Genomic DNA, 15778 nt, shown 5'->3' on the forward strand with positions numbered 1-15778 from the left:
AAAAGAGAAAACGAGCTAGCCAGATATGAGAACAAGCGAGCAAACCAGATGTGAGAGCAAGCGAGCCAGATATGCGAGCGAGCCAGATATGCGAGCGAGCCAGATAAGAGAGCGAGCCAGACAAGAGAGCAAGCGAGCGAGCCAGATATGAGAGCAGGCGAGCGAGCCAGATATGAGTGCAAGCGAGCAAGCCAGATATGAGAGCGAGCCAGATAAGAGAGCGAACCAGACAAGAGAGCAAGCGAGCGAGACAGATATGTGAGCGAGCGATCCAGATATGAGAGCGAGCCAGACAAGAGTGCAAGCGAGCTAGCCAGATATGAGAGCAAGCGAGCGAGCCAGATTTGAGAGCGAGCGAGCCAGATAAGAGAGCAAGCCAGACAAGAGAGCAAGCGTGCGAGCCAGATATGCTAGCGAGCAAGCCAGATAAGAGAGCGAGCCAGACAAGAGAGCAAGCGAGCAAGCCAGATATGAGAGCAAGCGAGCGAGCCAGATATGAGAGCAAGCTAGCAAGCCAGATATGAGATGAGCCAGATAAGAGAGCGAGCCAGACAAGAGAGCAAGCAAGCGAGCCAGATATGAGAGCAAGCGCGCCAGCCAGATGTGAGAGCGAGTGAGCCATATATTCAAGCGGGCCAGATAAGAGAGCGAGCCAGACAAGAGAGCAAGCGAGCGAGCCAGATGTGAGAGCGAGCGAGCCAGATATGCGAGCGAGCCATAAAAGAGAGCGAGACAGACAAGAGAGCAAGCGAGCGAGCCAGATATGAGAGCAAGCTAGCAAGCCAGATATGAGACCGAGCCAGTTAAGAGAGCGAACCAGACAAGAGAGCAAGCGAGCGAGCAAGATAAGAGAGCGAGCGAGCCAGACATGAGAGCAAGCGAGTGATCCAGATATGAGAGCGAGCGAGGCAGACATGAGAGCAAGCGAGCGAGCCAGATATGAGAGCGAGCGAGCCAGATAAGAGAGCAAGCCACACAAGAGAGCAAGCGAGCCAGATATGAGAGCAAGCGAGCGAGCCAGATGTGAGAGCGAGACAGACAAGAGAGCGAGTCAGACAAGAGAGCAAGCGAGCGAGCCAGATATGAGAACAAGAGAGCGAGCCAGATGTGAGAGCTAGCGAGCAAGATATGCGAGCCAGCCAGATAAGAGAGCGAGCCAGACAAGAGCGCAAGCGAGCCAGATATGAGAGCAAACGAGCGAGCCAGATGTGAGAGCGAGCTTGCCAGATAGAAGAGCGAGCCAGACAAGAGAGCAAGCGAGTGAGCCAGATATGAGAGCAAGCGAGCGAGCCAGATATGAGAGCAAGCGAGCAAGCCAGATATGAGAGCGAGCCAGATAAGAGAGCGAACCAAACAAGAGAGCAAGCGAGCGAGCCAGATATGAGAGCAAGCTAGCAAGCCAGATGTGAGAGCGAGCCAGATATGCGAGCGAGCCAGATAAGAGAGCGAGCCAGACAAGGAAGCAAGCGAGCGAGCCAGATATGAGAGCAAGCGAGCAATCCAGATATGAGAGCGAGCGAGCCAGACATGAGAGCGAGCGAGCCAGATATGAGAGCAAGCGAGCGAGCCAGATATGAGAGCGAGCCAGATATGAGAGCGAGCGAGCCAGATTTGTGAGCGAGCGAGCCAGATATGAGAGCGAGCGAGACGTTAGAGCAAGCGAGCGAGACATGAGAGCATGCGAGCGAGCCAGATATGAAAGCGAGCGAGCCAGATATGCGTGCGAGCAAGCCAGATATGCGAGCGAGCGAGCCAAGTATGAGAGTGAGCGAGTCTGTGGAGGAGCATTGCTCGGGGCAACGGATCGAGATTTTTTTCCTGGAAAAAGGACATCGGCAGGCCGTTGCTGGGGGCAACCGACGTGGGCCACAACCGGTGGTCGCCAGAATGAAGCCGAGGTCCCGTGAGTTGTTGGTGGGCGGAATCCCACTGTGGGTGAACTTGGATTGTTGCCAGACTGTATCTCGGATTATGCCAGAAATAATTCCATTTGTGAAGTCCCGCCCGGAGCCCAGTAAGACTGTTCAAATTACCTTTGATACATGTTTTGGTAAGCCATATGATGGAGGTATGTGCGGAACTTACAGTGGAAATTGCACTGGGCAGAGACTTTCCATATTTCTGGCAGCTGTGGGATGCTGAGAGTGCACCTCAGAGTTCACGCACAAAGGTTCCGTTTGTAGTGAGGACTGGGGGGGTCTCTACTGGACTGTGTGAATGGTGCTGTATATTGTGAACCCATGCAGGCTGATAATGTTTTTCTTGAAGCACCTATGTTAATGTGTTCCGATGTAAAGAGTACTGTCGCCACCTCGCACAGGACAAAAGAAAACCTTTGTGAGCTGGAAATAGAAGGTAAAAAGATGATGGTTTTGTTAGATCCAAAATTTGTAATAACTCTGGTAAAGACCAGCGGCAGAAAGCCAGACCCTGCTGTAGTGTATATACAAGCCGGTATCTGGGGTTATAAAACAGTTAATGTGTGTATTTCTACTCCCTATGGTACCATAAGTCATAAGGTTGCAATTGAGCCTACCTAAGAGTATGAAGCAGTGCTGGGGAAGGATTTTCCATTTTTTCCGCAGCTGTGGGAAGATAGTCAGGTGACTAGAGCAGGAACACCTGATAGGCTCACAACACTTGATTTACACCACATAGCAGGGGACAGTAACTCCACAGAGGCTGAGGACGGGGAGTGTCAGCAGACCCTAGGTATATCTCAGGTGGGAGTGTGCCAGACCACTAGGGGAGCTGAAGAACAGTCCGCGAGTCAAGATAAAGAGGTGACTGGAAAAGAAGCTACAGAGATGGCTGTGGAGAAACCAAAACTCCGGAAAAGAGTACCGGTGGAGCTGGGGGGCTGCACTTACGGTCACAGACAGAGTCCTAAGGGGAAAAAGATGTGGTGTCTGAACTAGAGAGAGGTCGTAACCAGGAAGGTCGAACCACTGGACCACATATTGTTGCAGACCCAGGAGCCCTACTAGTTTTTTCCAGGCCATGAAGAGACTGTGACAAGACAAAAGAAAAGTCAAGGCCAAGGAGCCAAGAGACAGTTCAGAGGAACTGTTTGGGAATCACCCGGATTCGCTGGTGCCCAGAGTCATTGAACAAACTTACCACAAAGGGATTGCCAGTCCGACGGGAGTGTTTAGCAAGAGTCTCCTGAGTTGCCAACGTGGTGGGAGAGGAAGAGGGCCAGGTGTCAGTGGCACCTGTTGTTGATGATAATAATGAGGCACAAGTGGCCACAACCCCGAAAAAGGGGGAGACTTCATCTAGAGATGGAGAAGAGCTGGGTCGAGTGTCTGACAGAGGACCAGAGGATGTCTCAAGGTCTAACAGCGAGAGTGAGGAGACCGCTGTCAGTAAAAGGTCTCGGAAAAGACGAGCTGGCCTTGAAAAAAAACTGGAGCAGATCCAGAATCTGGAAGAAACCCTGCAGATGGTTTCTGTGAAGTTGATGGAAAAAGAAAAAGAGGTACATTGCTTGACAGAGGAGAAGGACAAATCACTTGCTGACTTTAAGAAAGAGCAAGAAGCGAGGCTTCAGCTGGAAAAAGTCATGGATCACCACAGAAGTGAGTTTGTGGCTCTGCAGGATGAACTGTCCCTCTCCCAGGGTCTTGTGACCAGCAAGGAGAGTGAAGTGGAGAGTCTGGCCAAGCGGATGTCATTCCAGGAAGAAGAAGTGAGTCTTCTACATGGTGCATATCAGGCTCTGTGGAGTGATCACAAGGCTAGGCTGGTAGCCATGAAAAAAATAGAAAAAACGAAGAATGAAATGAAGATGGAAGTTGAGGCTCTTGCCAGCAATCTGGAGAAAGTCTCTAAAGCTAAGAGACAACTTGAGGAGGAAGTCAAGGCGAAGAATGCCCTTGCACATGCTCTTCAATCTGCTCGTCATGACAATGACTTGCTCCGTGAGCAGTATGAGGAGGCCCTGAAACAAGTTGAGACTCTGAAACATGAAAACAAGAACTTGCAACAGGAGATCTCAGATCTATCTGAACAGATTGGTGAGAGTGGAAAATGTATCAATGAGTTAGAGAAAACCAAGAAACAGTTGCTGGGCAGTGAGAAGATGAACTCTGCTAAACTCAAGAGTGAGCAGCTGAAATATATAAAGCTGGAAGATGACATGAAGATCTTAAAAGAGAGCCTGGAAATGCAGAACGAAATGCGCAGAAGGTCCCACGTAGCTGCCTTGGTTTTGCTGGGAGCGCCACTCTACGAGCAGGTGGCTGTTCTGGCGGACAATGAACAGTTGAGGAAACAATTGCTGTCTTCGGAAGATACTGTCAGGGACTTGAGAGAGTTACTTGACAGTGAGAGGATGAAGTCCGCTAAGCTCCAGTGTAAGCAGCGAAAATGTGAGAAAAAGGAAGAGGACCAGGAAGTCCTAAAAGAGAGCAGAGACCAAGCTATGGGGGAATTGGCTCAAGAAAGGCTTCTGGGGCAGAAGTTACGGGATACAGGGATGCTTTCTCTGAAGCCTGGTAAAAAGTCCTCTAATGCTAAGATTGAGGTGAAGCCCTGTAAGAAGTCCCCTGAAGCTAGGACTGAGCAGAAACCTGGTGTGAAATCCTCTGAAGTGGAGACTAAGGAGGAGTCAGGCGGGAAATCCTCTGAACCTGAGCAGACCAAAAATTCTGAAGGTAATGCTGAGACAGAGAAATCTTCTGAAGCAGAAGCTAAACCAGAGTCAACCTCAAAAGCTATGAGTAAAGAGAATGGCACAACTGAAGCTACAGGTGAAGAGAAGAGTAAGCCTGAAGAAGTTGCAGAGAAGAGCCAAACAGTAGGAGAAGCTGATTCTAGACAAGAATCTGAAGGAGCCAAAGACTCTGAAGCCAAACATGAGGAAGCTGGTGCCACTGAAGAGAAAGCTGGAAGGGATGAGGTGAAACCATGTGAGAAATGCACTGAAGTCAAAACTGTGGTGAAACCAGGTGGGAAGTACTCTATAGTTGAAACTGAGATGGACCCGTGTCAGAGGTCCTCTGAAGCTACAGAGAACAAGACAGTGGTTGGTGAAGCCACTGAGACCGAAAGATTCTCTGAAGCAGAGGCAGAGGTCTGGCAAGCCAGAAGAAGACAAAGGTTAGAAGCATCGGTCCTCTCTCTCCTTAATTTCAAGAACCCTGCCCACACCAGGGTGAAGAACCTAGTACTGGAGAGGTGTGACCGAGAGACTTGCAATTGGTGGCTGGTAAAAATCCGGAAAAAAAAAGTCAAGGACTTCAGAGACTGAGGGACAAAAGTTGACCAAGGAAAAGAAAAGGAAGTTGGACTCTGCCTTTTGAATAAAAGAGCTCCTTCCCGGTGGTCTGAGCAGAGGGGAGGGGGGGGGGATTTGTGGCAGTGTGGCAAGGGAAAGGCTGTATTTCCCTCACTAACTCTGGAGCATGCTCCACCTGTGGACTGATTAATGAGGTATCAGGAAGGGGAAGTGTGTGTAAAAGAAAAGGAATCAGAATAGTTGGGGCTCTCCCTTGGAAACAGTATGCTGGCTGTTAGAGGGGGAGACACACAGACCCTGTTTAGGTAACACGTAGAAGGCGCTACGAGTGGTCCAAGAAGTGGTGTGAACTGTGAGTAACAGGTTGCAGGAGACACATGTTTAACTGGCTGAGGGAAGCTCACCAGTTCGTAGTCAGGGCATGCTGACATGTGTAGTCAGTGACCAGACTGTCTAGGACTTTATTTTGTTCCTGTCTATGTTTTGTTTTACCTGCAACCTGTGGAAATAAATCTGGCGAGGAGCCAGACTTGTATGCGGAACTGTGGTCTCTGGTGTTATTGTGAGGAACGTGTCACGTGGCAAGTGACCAGGACGATCCCAGAGCTAATCCCCAAGGAGGAATCATCACAATATCTATATATATATATATATATATATAGAGAGAGAGAGAGAGAGAGAGAGAGAGAGAGAGAGAGAGAGAGATAGATAGATACACATATGTGTCACGATTCGGCTGGCAGGAGGTGGATCCTCTGTGCCAGAGAGGGATTGGCGTGGACCGTGCTGGTGGACCGGTTCTAAGTTGCTACTGGTATTCACCAGAGCCCGCCGCAAAGCGGGATGGTCTTGCAGCGGCGGTAGCAACCAGGTCGTATCCACCAGCAACGGCTCAACCTCTCTGACTGCTGAAGATAGGCGCGGTACAAGGGAGTAGACAAGAGCAAGGTCGGACGTAGCAGAAGGTCGGGGCAGGCAGCAAGGATCGTAGTCAGGGGCAACGGCAGGAGGTCTGGAACACAGGCTAGGAACACACAAGGAAACGCTTTCACTGGCACAAAGGCAACAAGATCCGGCGAGGGAGTGCAGGGGAAGTGAGGTATAAATAGGGAGTGCACAGGTGAACACACTAATTAAGCCAACTGCGCCAATCAGTGGCGCAGTGGCCCTTTAAATCGCAGAGACCCGGCGCACGCGCGCCCTAAGGAGCGGGGCCGCGCGCGCCGGGACAAGACCGACGGAGAGCGAATCAGGTACGGGAGCCGGGGTGCGCATCGCGAGCGGGCGCCTCCCGCATCGCGAATCGCATCCCGGCTGGGAGAGGTATCGCAGCACACCCGGTCAGCAGGTCTGACCGGGGCGCTGCAATTGCGAGGATGTTGCGAGCGCTCCGGGGAGGAGCGGGGACCCGGAGCGCTCGGCGTAACAGTACCCCCCCTTGGGTCTCCCCCTCTTCTTGGAGCCTGAGAACCTGAGGACCAGACTTTTGTCTAGGATGTTGTCCTCAGGTTCCCAGGATCTCTCTTCTGGACCACAGCCTTCCCAATCCACCCAAAAATTTTTTTTCCCTCTGACCGTCTTGGAGGCCAGTATCTCCTTCACGGAGAAGACGTCAGAAGAACCGGAAACAGGAGTGGGAGAAACAAGTTTGGGAGAGAAACGGTTGATGATGAGTGGTTTAAGGAGAGAGACATGGAAGGCATTGGGAATACGAAGAGAAGGAGGAAGAAGGAGTTTGTAAGAGACAGGATTAATCTGGCACAAGACTTTGAAAGGACCAAGATAGCCATACCTTGTCTCCGGGAGCAAAAATGGGGGGAGTTCTTCTTTACTTATCGGCAAACCTTTTCATGCGGAATGAAGCCTGTAAAAGAGAATTTTGGGTCTCTTTCCATATGGTGGAAAGATCACGAGTCACTTCATCCACAGCGGGCAAACCAGAGGGCAAGGGAGTAGGGAGGGGGGGAAGAGGGTGACGGCCGTACACCACAAAAAATGGGGACTTAGCAGAAGATTCAGAGACTCTGAAGTTGTATGAGAATTCGGCCCATGGTAGAAGGTCTGCCCAGTCATCCTGGCGGGAGGAAACAAAATGCCGTAAATAGTCACCCAGGACCTGGTTAATTCTTTCTACTTGCCCATTGGATTGGGGATGATAAGAAGAAGAGAAGTTTAATTTAATCTTGAGCTGTTTACAGAGGGCCCTCCAGAATTTAGACACGAATTGGACGCCTCTATCCGAGACGATCTGCGTGGGCAAACCGTGAAGACGAAAAATGTGTACAAAAAATTTTTTGCCAACTGAGGCGCTGAAGGAAGACCAGGAAGAGGAATAAAATGTGCCATCTTGGAAAATCGATCAACGACCACCCAAACAACAGTGTTGCCACGGGATGGGGGTAAGTCTGTAATAAAGTCCATACCAATCAGTGACCAAGGCTGTTCGGGGACAGGCAGAGGATGAAGGAGACCAGCAGGCTTCTGGCGAGGAGTCTTATCCCGGGCACAGACAGTACAGGCCCGCACAAAATCAACAACATCCGTCTCCAGAGTCGGCCACCAATAGAAACGAGAGATGAGTTGCAAGGACTTTTTGATGCCCGCATGGCCTGCGAGGTGGGAGGAGTGTCCCCATTTGAGAATCCCGAGACGTTGGCGTGGAGAAACTAAGGTCTTCCCTGGAGGAGTTTGCCTGATGGAGGCTGGAGAAGTGGAGATCAGACAGTCAGGAGGAATGATGTGTTGCGGAGAGACCTCTACTTCCGAGGCATCCGAGGAACGAGAGAGGGCATCGGCCCTAATGTTCTTGTCGGCAGGGCGAAAATGAATTTCAAAGTTAAAACGGGCAAAGAACAACGACCACCTGGCCTGGTGAGGGTTCAGCCGTTGGGCAGACTGGAGATAGGAGAGATTCTTGTGATCGGTGTAAATGATAACTGGAAATTTTGATCCCTCCAGCAGATGCCTCCATTCCTCAAGCGCCAATTTAATGGCCAGTAGTTCTCGATCCCCGATGGAGTAGTTTCTCTCCGCCGGAGAGAAGGTCCTAGAAAAAAAACCACAAGTAACAGCATGCCCGGAAGAATTTTTTTGTAGAAGGACCGCTCCAGCTCCCACTGAGGAGGCATCTACCTCCAATAGGAAGGGTTTAGATGGGTCAGGTCTGGAGAGCACGGGAGCAGAAGAAAAGGCAGACTTGAGCCGTTTAAATGCGTCTTCCGCTTGGGGAGACCAGGACTTGGGATTGGCATTTTTCTTGGTTAAAGCCACGATAGGAGCCACAATAGTGGAAAAGTGTGGAATAAATTGTCTGTAATAATTGGCGAACCCCAAAAAACGTTGGATAGCACGGAGTCCGGAGGGGCGTGGCCAATCTAAGACGGCAGAGAGTTTATCTGGGTCCATTTGTAATCCCTGGCCAGAGACCAAGTATCCTAGGAAAGGAAGAGATTGACATTCAAACAGACATTTCTCCATTTTGGCATAAAGTTGATTGTCTCGAAGTCTCTGAAGAACCATGCGGACATGCTGGCGGTGTTCTTCTAAGTTGGCAGAAAAAATCAGAATATCGTCCAGATAAACAACAACACAGGAATATAAGAGATCACGAAAAATTTCATTAACAAAGTCTTGGAAGACGGCAGGGGCGTTGCACAGGCCAAAGGGCATGACCAGATACTCAAAGTGTCCATCTCTGGTGTTAAATGCAGTCTTCCATTCGTCCCCCTCCCTGATGCGGATGAGATTATAAGCACCTCTTAAGTCCAGTTTGGTAAAGATGTGGGCACCTTGAAGGCGATCAAAGAGTTCTGAGATAAGAGGTAGGGGGTAGCGGTTCTTTACCGTGATTTTATTAAGTCCGCGGTAATCAATGCAAGGACGTAGGGAGCCATCTTTTTTGGACACAAAAAAAAAATCCAGCTCCGGCAGGAGAGGAGGATTTGCGGATAAACCCCTTTTTTAAATTTTCCTGGATGTATTCAGACATAGCAAGAGTCTCTGGAGCGGACAGAGGATAAATTCTGCCCCGGGGTGGAGTAGTACCCGGGAGGAGGTCAATAGGACAGTCATAAGGCCTGTGAGGAGGTAAAGTCTCAGCTTGCTTTTTGCAAAACACGTCAGCATAGTCCATATAAGCCTTAGGAAGACCGGTTACAGGGGGAACCACAGGGTCACGGCAGGGAGTACTGGGAACCGGTTTAAGACAGTCTTTGAAACAAGAAGTACCCCAGCTCTTGATTTCTCCTGTGGACCAATCAAGGGTTGGGGAATGGCGTTGAAGCCACGGTAATCCAAGAAGAATTTCGGAAGTGCAATTGGAGAGGACCAAAAACTAAATTTTTTCGTGATGAGGTCCGATGCACATTAGGAGGGGTTCCGTGCGGTAACGCACGGTACAGTCCAATCTTTCATTGTTAACACAATTGATGTAGAGGGGTCTGGCGAGACTGGTCACCGGGATGTTGAACCTGTTGATGAGAGAGGCCAAAATAAAATTTCCTGCAGATCCGGAATCCAAGAAGGCCATAGTAGAGAAGGAGAAGGTAGAGGAAGATATCCGCACAGGCACAGTAAGGCGTGGAGAAGCAGAGTTGACATCAAGAACTGTCTCACCTTTGTGCGGAGTCAGCGTACGTCTTTCCAGGCGGGGAGGACGGATAGGACAATCCTTCAGGAAGTGTTCGGTACCGGCACAGTACAGGCACAGATTCTCCATGCGGCGTCGTGTCCTCTCTTGAGGTGTCAAGCGAGACCGGTCAACTTGCATAGCCTCCACGGCGGGAGGCACAGGAACGGATTGCAGAGGACCAGAGGAGAGAGGAGCCGGGGAGAAAAAACGCCTTGTGCGAACAAAGTCCATATCCTGGCGGAGCTCCTGACGCCTTTCAGAAAAACGCATGTCAATGCGGGTGGCCAGATGAATAAGTTCATGCAGGTTAGCAGGAATTTCTCGTGCGGCCAGAACATCTTTAATGTTGCTGGATAGGCCTTTTTTAAAGGTCGCGCAGAGGGCCTCATTATTCCAGGATAATTCGGAGGCAAGGGTACGGAATTGGATGGCGTACTCGCCAACAGAAGAATTACCCTGGACCAGGTTCAGCAGGGCAGTCTCAGCAGAAGAGGCTCGGGCAGGTTCCTCAAAGACACTTCGAATCTCCGTGAAGAAGGAGTGTACAGAGGCAGTGACGGGGTCATTGCGGTCCCAGAGCGGTGTGGCCCATGACAGAGCTTTCCCAGACAGAAGGCTGACTACGAAAGCCACCTTAGACCTTTCAGTAGGAAACTGGTCCGACATCATCTCCAAGTGCAGGGAACATTGCGAAAGAAAGCCACGGCAAAACTTAGAGTCCCCATCAAATTTATCCGGCAAGGATAGTCGTAGGCCGGAAGCGGCCACTCGCTGCGGAGGAGGTGCAGGAGCTGGCGGAGGAGATGATTGCTGAAGCTGTGGTAGTAGCTGCTGTAGCATCACGGTCAGTTGAGACAGCTGGTGGCCTTGTTGCGCTATCTGTTGCGACTGCTGGGCGACCACCGTGGTGAGGTCGGCGACAACTGGCAGTGGAACTTCAGCGGGATCCATGGCCGGATCTACTGTCACGATTCGGCTGGCAGGAGGTGGATCCTCTGTGCCAGAGAGGGATTGGCGTGGACCGTGCTGGTGGACCGGTTCTAAGTTGCTACTGGTATTCACCAGAGCCCGCCGCAAAGCGGGATGGTCTTGCAGCGGCGGTAGCAACCAGGTCGTATCCACCAGCAACGGCTCAACCTCTCTGACTGCTGAAGATAGGCGCGGTACAAGGGAGTAGACAAGAGCAAGGTCGGACGTAGCAGAAGGTCGGGGCAGGCAGCAAGGATCGTAGTCAGGGGCAACGGCAGGAGGTCTGGAACACAGGCTAGGAACACACAAGGAAACGCTTTCACTGGCACAATGGCAACAAGATCCGGCGAGGGAGTGCAGGGGAAGTGAGGTATAAATAGGGAGTGCACAGGTGAACACACTAATTAAGCCAACTGCGCCAATCAGTGGCGCAGTGGCCCTTTAAATCGCAGAGACCCGGCGTGCGCGCCCTAAGGAGCGGGGCCGTGCGCGCCGGGACAAGACCGACGGAGAGCGAGTCAGGTATGGGAGCCGGGGTGCGCATCGCGAGCGGGCGCCTCCCGCATCGCGAATCGCATCCCGGCTGGGAGAGGTATCGCAGCGCACCCGGTCAGCAGGTCTGACCGGGGCGCTGCAATTGCGAGGATGTTGCGAGCGCTCCGGGGAGGAGCGGGGACCCGGAGCGCTCGGCGTAACAATATGTGTGTATTGCTGGAGTTGCAAACATGGGTGCACTTGACAAACTCAGCTCGGCTATTCCCCATTGAAAGATTGTTGCACCCAGGACCCTTAGCACTGGGATATGCTACTCAATACCACTGGCATGGCCAGGTGTAAACAACATCTGACCTTTGTTGTGTATGTAACCATGGAGATTGTGATGTCGCCTAGGCCCACCAAAGAACAGCCTTGTCAGAAGCCGCACTTCCATGAGTAGAAGCAGCAGCACCATAGGTTGTCAAATAAGCTGGATTTAACCAAGACAAGTGAGTCCAATAGGATGCAGGTATGTCCTCAGTCAGCAGGCAACACATGTAAGTGTGTGCTTGTGTGTGTGTGTGTGTGTGTGTTTCCTATGCAGATCCTAAACCCAGTATCACATGCAAGTAGGAGGCGAAAGAAAGGTTCCTGCCAAAGCCAGGTTATGGATTGCATTTAAAAATGGTCCATCAGAGTGAAATGGACTCCCATCTTCCTGCTTAGCAATAATGATAATGATATGGGTTTAGGGTCTGCTGTGTGTACTGGTGGGTGACTGCCACCCAGCCAGGGTGTGTATGGGAGGCTGCCAGCCAGCCTCCCTTCCTACAAGTAGTGATGGTGCATGTGAAGGGGTTCCTCCCCTTTGACAGTTATCACTTCTCGTCCTTCTTTTTGGCTGAGATCAAATGTGGTGTCTGTTTTTATCAGTTTAATATCTGATATGTCCCCTATCTGGTAGCATATATTAAGTGCACCACCAGGTTTCAGTGTTGGAAAGAAAGATTACCTGTTTATTTGCTGCTGCAGCTGCTTGCTGGCTAGTCCAGTGGGCCCTTACTGCAGGCAAAAGACAATAGGTTGTGCCGCTTGTGTCTGGCCCCTGTTGGAGCGACCAGGCACAGGACTGCTGCTGCTGCTGAATGTCCTCTTTAATTGAATAAGCTCAGCAACCTGCACACCTGTGCAGGTTGGACATGACATGATAGGTAGCTGTCTTTCAGGTAGTGGGAGCTGAATCTTGTTAATTGACATGGGGGTGTCATTGCTGTTGAGTGACCATGCATTGGTACTGTGGTATTGGAATAATAAAAACAAATGTTGCCAGCCAGCCATCCATTGCAATAATGGATAGGACATCAGCTATGAGGCATTTGTTTGTACAAACTGCTGCTCACAACTAATGTTGCAATATAGTGTCTCCATCTGCTGCTGGTATTGAATAAGCAATAGTGCAATGATAGGGTCTGAAAAAGAAGAAAAATAAGAAGCAGCAGCATAGGAAAAAAGGAGGAAAGAAGGAAAACATGGAGAGAAGAAAAAAAAGAAGGTAGAAAAAGGTGAAAACATGTTTAAAAAAGTATTTCCATCTCTATCTCTCTCTATATATATATATTTAAAAGAAATATATATATATATATATATATATATATATATATATATATATATATATATATATACAGAGAGAGAGAGAGAGATAAATATATATAGAGATAGATAGATACACATACATACATACATACATGCATATGTGTGTATTGTTGGAGTTGCAAATGTGTATGTAACCATGGAGATTGTAATGTCGCCTAGGACCACCAAAGAACAGCCTTGTCAGAAGCAGCACTTCCATGAGCAGAAGCAGCAGCACCATAGGTTGTCAAATAAGCTGGATTTAACCAAGACAAGTGAGTCCAATAGGATGCAGGTATGTCCTCTATCCTTACAACTTCCCGTGGCTTTTGGTTTTATACCGTTTGGGGACAGCCAAGGAGGCGTCAGAAGGCAACAAAGGTAAGTGTGTGCTTGTGTGTGTTTCCTATGCAGATCCTAAACCCAGTATCAAATGCAAGTAGGAGGAGTAAGAAGGGTTCCTGCCAAAGCCAGGTTATGGATTGCATTTAAAAATGGTCCATCAGAGTGAAATGGACTCCCATCTTCCTGCTTAGCAATAATGATATGGGTTTAGGGTCTGCTGTGTGTACTGGTGGGTGACTGCCACCCAGCCAGAGTCAAGGCTGGACTGGGATACCGGGAAAATCCCCGGTGGGCCGATCACCTTGACTGCCAAATGGCCGGTGCATTGCCGTAGAACGAGATTTGCCGTAGAATGAGATGGTCCGCCTCCATCACATCCTATTGGCTCACTCTTGTCACGTGACATATTTAAACGTCACGCATCGATGCGCACAGCAGTGTCAGTTTGGCTATCACAGGGAGAGGATCTCCTCTCCCTGTGATAGCTAAAGCTGCACGGAGCGCTCATGGCCTCTGTGGCCCGACAGAAGTTCACACATGTACGCAGCTGATACGGCTGGCTCATATACACTTACTCTATTATTACATGTACTGTTGATCCACAGCGCTATCGGGATCCCGATGCCCGATGGCGCTGTCATCAGTGTGCGTCCCCGCTAGCGCCCCATGCCCGCAGCTCTACTCCCCGTCCCGTTAACGCTCAGGGAGCGGGGAACAGAAAATAGAGCATCGGGCGCAGGTAAAGTAGTACTGCGCATGCGCAGCACTACGCAAATTACTTGACCTGCGCCTGATTCTCTACTTTCTGTTCCCCGCTCCCTGAGCGTTAACGGGACGGGGAGTAGAGCTGCGGGGGGCGGAGGACGGGGAGTAGAGCTGCAGGCGTGGGGCGCTCGCGGGGACGCACACTGATGACAGCGCTGTGGATCAACAGTAAATGTATATGAGGCAGCCGTATGAGCTACGTACATGTGTGAACTTCTGGCGGGCCACAGAGGCCATGAGAGCTCCGTACAGCTTCAGCTATCACAGGGTGAGGAGATCCTCTCCCTGTCATAGCCAAACTGACACTACTGTGCGCATCGATGCGTGACGTTTAAATATGTCACGTGACAAGAGTGAGCCAATAGGATGTGATGGAGGCGGACCATCTCATTCTATGGCAAATCTCATTCCACGGCAATGCACCGGCCCCTGACAGTGGTTGTCGCACGGCCGGCCGCAAGACTGGCCGTGCCGGAAGCAATGAGGCTTCCTGGGCTGACTGCAGCAGGCTGGCCAACTGACAGCAGAGGTGGCTCTAGCATAATAGGCCACCGCCTCAGTTCTCGCGTTAATGGGGGGCCTCGCTCAGGGACCCGACTAGCGCAAGTTGCTCCTCACTCTCCGGAAGACCGCCGGGATTGAAGTTTAATACAGCAGTTCCGGTTCCATCCTGCCTGCCGGTGGCGAGCCCCAGCGCTGCGCCCGACCAGCCCCTGCTGATCCTCTGCCACTTTAAGAGAAAGGGCTGCTGGGGCTGGTCGCCTGCTATAGAAACAGCTGCTGATCGGAGAAAGGGCTGCTGAAAGACCTCTTGAACCCCGCCCCCCCCCCCCCCAAAAAAAAAAAACCTCAGAGAGAAAACAGACGAACTGAGCAGCAGGAACAGGGGCCCATCGTGAAAGGGGGCCCGCTGCCCTCTCCAGGTCCGGCCCCAGAGGCGAGCATTAGGCCACATACCACCGCATACTCCCCGACCACAGCAAGTTTGACAGCACCCGGATGGATGCTGCGTTCAACCACCCCTTGCAGGCGGCCCAGTGACGTCTCTAGGGGGGGGGGGGCAGAGGGGGCCACGGCCCCCCCCTACATCATGATTGCCCCCCCCCACATCATGATTGGCCCCCCCCTTGTGCCCCCCCTAGCAGCAGTAGGTCACTAGCAGCTCTCATGGCCCTCAGGGGGGTACAGCTAGTTCACCAGTAAGGGGCCCGAGTCCCCGCTGCACCCCCCGCCCCCCGGAGCCATTTACTCCGGCATCCTTTTATTTAATAAATCTTCAGCCAGCAGCCCTGTCACCACGCAGGGGCCGCGCTATGCAGACTGGGAAGAGCAGACAGGAAGCTCCTCCCCCTCTCTCACTCCCCTGTATGCTGCTGCTGGACCTTGTGGAGCAGGCCTGCTGTGTGTATACAGGCCCGGACACCACCAGTATGGAAGACTTACCTGCCCAGTGCCCACTGCTGATGCTGCCCTTTTAAAGTAAGTAACTTGCTTGGGGGAGAGGGGGAAAGTTGTAGTTCGGGAGACAGTGGGAGGTAGTTCAGTGTTTCCCAACCAGGGGGCCTCCAGCTGTTGCAAAACTACAACTCCCAGCATTGCTTTGGCTTTATGAGCATACTGGGAGTTGTAGTTTTGCAACAGCTGGAGGCCCCCATGTTGGGGAACACTGATCTATCTATCTATCAATCAATCTCCTATCTATCTATCTATCTATCTAT

At 51.1% G+C, this 15778-nt stretch overlaps 1 pseudogene; it reads left to right on the forward strand.

Annotated features, from left to right (window-relative positions):
- The first annotated feature begins 12195 nt into the window (after positions 1-12195).
- On the forward strand, positions 12196-12303 carry LOC130343260 (U2 spliceosomal RNA; annotated as a pseudogene).
- The last annotated feature ends 3475 nt before the right edge of the window (positions 12304-15778 follow it).

This window comes from Hyla sarda, unplaced genomic scaffold, assembly GCF_029499605.1.
Source record: "Hyla sarda isolate aHylSar1 unplaced genomic scaffold, aHylSar1.hap1 scaffold_677, whole genome shotgun sequence".
Classification (NCBI taxonomy): domain Eukaryota; kingdom Metazoa; phylum Chordata; class Amphibia; order Anura; family Hylidae; genus Hyla; species Hyla sarda.